An 8,188-nucleotide genomic window follows, 5' to 3' on the forward strand; every position below is an offset into this window, starting at 1 on the left:
TTCATGCTCTGGAATTTAGGTATGGACATTGTGCATTAAGCTGTCCTGGACGACTAAAGTGTGCTTTAAAAAAAATCATCATCATCATCATCATCACACCACCACCACCACCACCACCACCACCACAGTCTTTCCATTCTCTTTGGGTCTGTGCACCTGACTAGGTAATCGAAGTAATCTTGTATAGGAGTAATAGTGTTGACACAATGTAGGTACATTAGGGGAGGGATGCAAATTTTCCTCCCCAAACTTTCACTCATAAAGATTCATAACTTTTAATAGAGCTCTTTGATTGGACTGCATTTTATTATTCTGATTCACAATGATACTTAGATAAGACCTAATGACAAAAAAAGAATTACAGGATCGGTCACTTTTAAAACTGGGGAGTATTGACAGCCTTGAGTAGGTGTGGTTTTTTTTTTCCCCTGAGCTCCTCATCCTAATAGAATTTAACTCCCCCTACCCCACCCTCCCTAACAACTAACAACAACAACAACAAAAGGTCTCTCTGTATGTGGAATGGCTTTCCTCTTCTATGTTGGTGCCCAGCAGTCTCTTAGTGGATAAGGGAGTGAGTAATTGTGGTACACCAGAAAACAGTTCGTGCAGTTTGGCAGTTCTGTTTTTTCTTATTAGATTTTTTGACATTTGAACTTGTCTATTGTCTGAGGAGCTGGGTGCAGATTGCATTAGGTCAGGTTTAAGGCTGCTCTTTTTGGCATTTCACACAAACATGCACATGCTGTCTATTCTATTTTTCTTTTTTTAAGTGAATGCAGGACCTACCATTTTACTTTCTTCTCCTCTCCTTGCACACCCACCCCACTCTATTTCCCCACCCCTTCTGTCTTTGCCTATTCTCCACCTTACAATGTACAGCATGGGAAATATTTTCATGGCAGTGTAAACTATTGTTTTTCTGTTTTCTAACATAAAATTTCAAATGTATTTATTGATATTTGGCGATTTACAATATTCCATCCTTTACAAGAGTTCTGTAGCGTAATTTCAGTATTCAATCGTCTGATAAAAGCACTTAAGTAGCTAAAATTAAACGACCCAGTTCCCAGGAGCTTAACTAAACTCTGGTATGACTCCTCCAGTGAAAAGTTACAGATACCGACATCATTTCTTTGATTGTTACCTTTAAAATCAAATCTCCAACTTCTTAAACAAAATCCTTGTTGTGTGATAGGACTGAAGAAGAGTCCTGGGCTTTATAGGGGTATTTGACACACTTTTCATCCTAATTTGGTATACTTTTATGGTGCAGAAAGCCTTTACGGATGCGAATGGCTGCTGCTGCGTAAGGGGCCTCTTTATTGTTTGATTAACATCGCAAAACAAACAAGTTTTAAGGTTTCACTTAGGATAGTAGCAACTATCAAAATAATCAGAATTTTAAAAGAAGATTTAACTTCTGGGTGCTACTTCGCCAGCCAGAGATTCAGTTTCCAATAAGAAAGTGTCATTTGGATTTTTTTTTACAGAAATATTTAGTTTGTGGAGAAGAGGTTCCCATCCCCTCCCTTACATACTGACCAAAACTTGTGACTTTAGTGTTTCAAGTGTCACTTTCCTCTGAATCTGCATCCTAGTGCCAGACTCCAGTAGATTTTTTTTAAAAGCTACATTTAATTTCGTTCAGAAACACTATGCATGATTTTGATCTCCTTCTATCCTTCCTTCTTTCCTTCCTTCCTTCCTTCCTTCCTTCCTTCCTTCCTTCCTTCCTTCCTTCCTTCCTTCCTTCCTTCCTTCCTTCCTTCCTTCCTTCCTGTCTTTCGAAAGATTAATAACACTTTTGACCGTCGTGTCAGACAGAAATGTACTTAACATTGTTTTTGTTTTTTTCCAGACAACAAGGGGAAAAGCGTAAGAATTATCGATAAGGAGGGCAAGGGTGTGAGAGAGAACTAGAAAGACAGTGAAGGGGATGTGTGTGGGATAGGGAGGGAGGGAGGGAGGGAGAGAGAGAGAGAGAGAGAGAGAGAGAGAGAGAGAGAGAGAGAGAGAGAGAGAGAGAGAGAGAGAGAGAGAGATAACGCTGAGTCACTGTAATAGGGTCATTGGGTAAACATAAGCGAGATGCTGGCATCTTATTGAAAAAGCCGGTGCAAATCGCATCTTCAGGGCTGAAAAGCCCCCCTTCCCTGGATTTATTAGTCCAGACTTTGAATAAGATGGCAAAACTGTAGCCAGGGCGCGCCTTTGTCACAGGATCTCCTCTTCAGGCACAATGCTACTGAGACTTGCTTTGTTACAGCGGAGTAAGGCAAATAGTAAACTACCATCAACAACAGCCCAAGATCCCCCAACATTCCTCTCTTGGGCTTTACTGGAAGAGGGAAGGTGGGGTGGTGGTGGATGGGAGGAAGGACGGGGGGAGATAGGACAAGAAAGAAGAGAATATACTTGGGTATATCCGTAGCTGTGATTTTATTTCTTTATTCCTTTTCTACTTGAGTTATTTTTTCTTGGGGGGGGGAAAGGGGGAAGGTAAGAAGGTGATGTGAAATGGAGAAGCATCATGCTCTTCCCAGGTCAGAAAGAAGGAAAGCTCATTTTACTGTCCCTTAGGTGTTTTGGTTTTTTGAAACAAACGGTTGAGTCTGATCCCCTTTTTAGTTTGTGTCGTTCCTGGTTTTCCTGTCCATGCTGCTTCGCCGCCTCTGGCTGGTGGATTTGCTTCCCCCAGTGGCCCTTTCTAAGGAGGTGTATTGGCTTCAGGGGGTGGGGGCACTGAGACACTTGCTCAATACCAAGACTGCTACTGCGGCTGCCGCTGGGGCTGCTGCTGCTCCTCAGGCTCCAGTCTCCCCGCGATTGAACTAAGGGCTGGCTCAATCCATCTGCAGCAAAGGCCTGTGGTGGGAAACAAAAGAAGTAGAAAGCCTGAGAACCCACAGGGACGCACGCGCGCACGCACACATTCCCAGAGAGGCTTTCCTTCTCAGTGGGTAACAGAATGGTATCCACTGAACTGGCTGTGAGCTTTTGACTGCCCCCACCCAACCAGAGGCATTGTATATAAAGGAGAATCCACATTGTGTGGAAACCATTGCTCTATATTGTATTTGAGCTGTGTGAGAATGAGTGCCCCCCATGCCCCACCCCCGTCGCCCTTTCCCCTTTCTTACTAAAGGTGAGTGCAGATTGCAATAGTTACTGCTCTGTTTTTGTTTGTCAAACAGGGCCCTACTCTCGGGAGAAGGGCATGTGGCGGATCCCAGCCCAGGATTACATTAATCAAAGCATTATTTCCCCAGAGATGTAGAGCACAAATGATAGTAAATCCTAATAAAATTGGATCGCTGAGAAATTGAACGCTTTAAGTAATCTGCTCTGCCCAATAAAAACCTTAAATTTATACAGTGTGGGTCTTTAAAAAAATTCCATACCTATGTGGTATCTTGTATATTTTGTATAATCGCATATATGAGTGTGTTATGGTGGGTCAAAGTGGGCTGCATTCACACAAACTTCCCCTAAACGTCCAAGAAGAACAAGAGCATTTGTACCATTAAAGATGCTGATGGGTTTATACTCAATCAGGAAGTAAGGACTAATTTTTAGGTCGTCCATTTTTCTCCTTCAAGTATTTGGAGAGCAGCTATTTCAGAGGGTCCCCAGTGCCAAATTCTCACCCTCCGCATTCTGTCTGGGAAATTGAACTTTGTTAATCCACACCTTCACACGTCGTGTGAGAACTACACCAGTGAAGTGTTTAAGAGCTCCCAGGGAAGTTGAAAGTTCATATATATGTATATAGACATACATACCTATATATATATATATATATATATACATGCATATATATTTGTGTGGAGGGTGAGGGGTAGCAGGGTGGGAGAAGGGAAAGGGAGTAGGGGAGCAGAAGTAGTAGTTTTCTATTCTCTCTTATCCCCACCTCCTCAGTAATTTTCTTGCCCATATAAACAGGGTGCTGTGCGGTCACTATTATTTACAAATAACTCCAGCCAAGCGCTCAGCCACCTTCCTCTCAGGGGAGTCAACTGAGTCCAAGGAAGGACAGTAGCTAGCAACCTTCTGTCCTTCCACTCCCCTATCTCCGCTACTTCCTTTCTAAGGGAAAGACAGTTTACGGTCGAAGTGGCGGGGGAAATGACAGTACTCCTTTCAAATCCACCTATCTACCACTTAAGGGCGGAGAGCACTCCTAGAAATGAAGGGCTGGAAGTTCACCCTTCTGCCAAGGATGTTAGAAACTTCTCAAAGAGCTGCACAGTCCTGCAATGAGCGAGAGATAGGGAGGAGTTGCACCCCCCCACCCCCAGTTCCCAAACCACCTAGTAATGATTAAGCAAAGCAAAACCAAACTAACCAACCGGTAAAACCCCAAATTCAATCCTGATTTCATGTTCGAGCCACGTAAGACGGGATAAGTATACATTACTGCAATGTAGCCGCCACAACCCCCTATTAGGTAACAAATTTAATAACACACGCACACACAGAAAGAGAGAGATACCAGGTAAATTAGGGTGACAGAAAAGCAAATAAATCAGAAGCGTCTTAATTGCTTTCATCGGCTTTGCCTGACCCTTTCTGAAGATCTGCGGTTCTGGAAAAGCAATGTGGATGCTCTGTCTTTTTCTCCTAAACCAATCTTTCTACTTCGTTTTTCTGCCTGTTTCCATTCCCTTAGCTCCGGTAGTTTCACGCGCGGGCGCGCACACACAACACACTCAAGCACAACAGTCCTCAGCACTCCAGCGCTTTTGCACACGGGTGTACACTCAGCTCCTAGCAATACAGGCTTGTTTGTGCATGAACACTCATCCAGAGATCTACATCCATACATCCTCTTCCTCCCTGCCCTTGATGAGGAAAGGACACAGACTAGCTGCAGGAAGAGGAATCCATCTGGGGATGTGCTGTGCATGCGTGTGTGTATGCATGAGATGCATGCATGTGTGCGTGTGTGAGAGAGAACATCTCTCTGAAGGGTGCATCCTCCAGCGGTAGTATGCAGTTTGGGCTACATTAATTTTCAGATCAGTCCGTCCTCCCCCGCAGCCCCACACATACACACCCCCACACATACACAGACACCACCCGCCCATTCTTCACCTTCCCCCCCACCCCAACCAGTTCATCTTCTCAGGACTGTGGGAAGCTGATGAGTCCTGATGAGAGTTGCTCGTCTCCATTTCCAAACGGGAGCTTCTAGGAGCGGTGAGAAGGGAAGGGAGAAAAAGGGGGGGTGGGGAGGGAGAGTGCTATGGGGGATGAGGACGGAGGATGATGCATGGGATAGAGTGAAGGAGAAAGGAGAAGGAGTCAACCAGCCCTCCCCCACGACTACGACTCCTCCAACTCCCCCCCCCCCACAATGTTTGCTGCTCTAGCCCTCCCTCGTCTCGGCTCTGGCAGGAGAGTGCTGCCCGCATTCAGCATCCGGGAGACTGCCTGCCTGCCTGCCGCCTGCTGTTGCTGCTGCTGCTGCTGTTGCTGCCCCTGCCACCGCGGCTGCTGCTGCTGCTGCTGCTGCTGCTGCTCTCTGGCCGTCTTAGCGCTTCCTCTCTTTCGCCACGCCCGCCGCCTGTGCAGCTGCTGCAGCTGCCTCCGCCGCGGGCCTTAAAGACCGACTAAAGCTGACCCCCAGGTAGCTGCCTATTTCCTTCCACAGGGGCCAAGCCTGGTGCCGGGCTGAGGAAGGAGAGCTGCCTTACAGCTTAACCAGAGTCCCTGCGTGCAGCCTGCGGGATGGCTGGCCAGAGAAGAGGGACTGCATTTCCATTTGTTTCTTCCTTCACCTTAGCAGAAGCGGGTGTTTGTGTGTGTGTTTGTGTGTCTGTGTGTGTGTGCACGCGTGCGTGCGCGCTCTCGCTTCTTGGATGTATGTTCCTACCACAGCAGGAGAGGGAAGAGTATCCCTACTAAGACTCGTTGTGATGTAAATTTAACCTTTGCAGACTTACACCTAAAATTTGCACCTGCTCTCTGTCTCTGTCTCTGTCTCTTTTTATCTCTTTCTGTCTCTCTCTGCCTGTCTTCCCTCTTTTCCTCACTTCCATTGTAGTTAATACCTATCCCCTGCTGATCTGATGCTCAGAACGCTCTTTCTTTCCTCTTTTGCTCTTCTGACATGCTGGATCAGCAAAGGACATAATGTCTTTGCGCATTTGTATGGCTGAAATAAATATAGGAAAATATTCTGGGTTGGTAATATTTCCAACAAATAATCGGATAATTAAGACTGTACATGCTCCTCATCTCCCCCATCCCCTAGTTCCCAAATCGTATTAGTCTGTAGTGGACTGGGTTATGTGATTTCTCTGGGTTTTTTGCTTTTGTTTGTGCTTTATGGATACGGGAGACTCAGGAGGACCCTGTAAATGATTTTGGTACTTTTTGCTTTTCTGACCCACTTCTTATTCTCATTTGTGGTCAGTTTCCTTAGCTTCTATCCATCTTATTGGCTGTTTAACTTTCTAGATTGAAATATATACAGACCTTGCCACTGGAGTCTAAACTTTCTCCTTGTCCTAAAGTGGGTGAACTCCAGGATTTCATGCAAAACAGGGGCTGTCAGCAACCTGGTGGTGGAAAAGAGAAAAACCAAGCTGGGAGAATGAAACTCTCCAGACTTGTACCAAATTAAATCCCTTCTGGCCTTAAAACTCTAAAGCCTTTAAGTTTGTTCGGCTCTCAAGGGAAAGCATTGTAGACAGATTTAAGAGAAAGGTTAACACTTCCCTCTACTTTACCCAAGAGATTAACCCCATTGCCAAAATGTATTTTTGATGAAATTTGATTCATGGTTTTCTTAAAAGGACCTTTATTAAATCTTGCAGTTGCTTCTTTAGTTGATCTAATCTTTGAAACTAATGATTTTCAAGGTCTTGGATGTAGAATTATTTGTATATTTTTACCTTTTTTGGGGGGGTTAATAGATGACCTCACTATTATTCCTAATTTCTGTTCAGAATTTCTGAGATAACTATTTCAACTACAAATAATAATCTCATATTGCTTTGCTAATTATTTATTAGTGTTAGGCAGCATCTTTATAGAGTTTTAACCCCCTTCAGAGGTAGTTTCATAGAGAGTTAAGTTTTAATATTAAAAAAGTTTTTATTAGAAATAATGACATACATTGGTGTATTAAAAGATGAACTTTCAAAAACCAAAGTTCGCTCCTCATTTACACTGATGCTTTAGTCCATTTACTTGTAGGCCTTCAGAGCAGAAAGTTCTGAAACGCAGTAATATTAAAAAAAAATTTAAAACATCTGTGGGCACATAAAACTGGCAAAGGAGAATGAATGAAGCTACCTGAAAATACTTAAATTTGGGATTGCAAATGGAATTTTTAGCCTTGTAAGGAAGAAAAGTTATAGGCAGTTAACTAACATTTTACACTACATTCCTTGCCAAAAAAAATCATAACAAAACAGAGCACAACAAACAATCCATCCCCTTAGTTATATAATTTACTAGTAGAGTATACACATTTGTATGTGTGATATATATATATACATAGGCATATGGCTGAGTATAAATCATAACACAAATATCTATAGTACATCATACACAGAAGTGGATAGACATACACATGTATCTACTCGTCTATTTCTTCTTGGACTTCTCAGGCAAACAATCAAATTTACAAGAAAAAGACTTCAGGAAATAAGTTTATATAGCAGCATTAATAAGTGGGCCTTTATCAAATATCAATAACCTTCCAAAAATTCCTGGCTTATAAAATGTAACACTTCAAATTTACTTGAACTCATATGATGCTACAAATAGAACCAATAGAGAGAATGTTGTTCTGGATAAAAATACAAACGTCATTGTGCCTTGGAAGCAGGAAGGGGTGTCAACCTTGGGATACATCATGGGAAAAAGTGAATATATGCCCAATATTAATATTTGAAGGAAATCTATTTAAAACAGCTAGGAACTTAGAAAACTTGTTTCACATGAAGAAAAAGGGAGCACCCTTCAGATTGCAAATTGAAAATGCAAACATTTTTATCTAGCAGAGCAATTTCATATAAAATTAAAGTCAGAGATCTAAATTTTTTTGTTATTTTGTATAAATGAAATATAGCTATCTTGGAGTATGAATTCAATTCTGGAAGTAATAAAAAAGAACATTAGTTTTATTTTCCATTGCACTGCAAGGAAAACATTTTAAAGTAGCTGATTAATG

The 8,188-nt window shown here is 42.7% G+C and overlaps 1 long non-coding RNA gene across 2 annotated transcripts; it reads right to left on the reverse strand.

Moving 5' to 3' along the window:
• Window positions 1-2,423: 2,423 nt before the first annotated feature.
• Window positions 2,424-5,907, reverse strand: LOC110209408 (uncharacterized). Of its 2 annotated transcripts, none has more exons than XR_013483429.1 (2): window positions 4,349-5,907; window positions 2,424-2,868 (listed from the first exon to the last, which is right to left on the reverse strand). It is a non-coding gene; the product is annotated as an uncharacterized LOC110209408 (long non-coding RNA). The 2 variants fall into 2 exon arrangements; XR_002324803.2 differs by lacking the exon at window positions 4,349-5,907 and adding an exon at window positions 3,525-4,341.
• Between the last annotated feature and the right edge of the window lie 2,281 nt (window positions 5,908-8,188).

The sequence above is a fragment of the Phascolarctos cinereus genome, unplaced genomic scaffold, assembly GCF_003287225.1.
Source record: "Phascolarctos cinereus isolate Bilbo 61053 unplaced genomic scaffold, phaCin_HiC Scaffold_7;HRSCAF=346, whole genome shotgun sequence".
NCBI classification, from domain to species: domain Eukaryota; kingdom Metazoa; phylum Chordata; class Mammalia; order Diprotodontia; family Phascolarctidae; genus Phascolarctos; species Phascolarctos cinereus.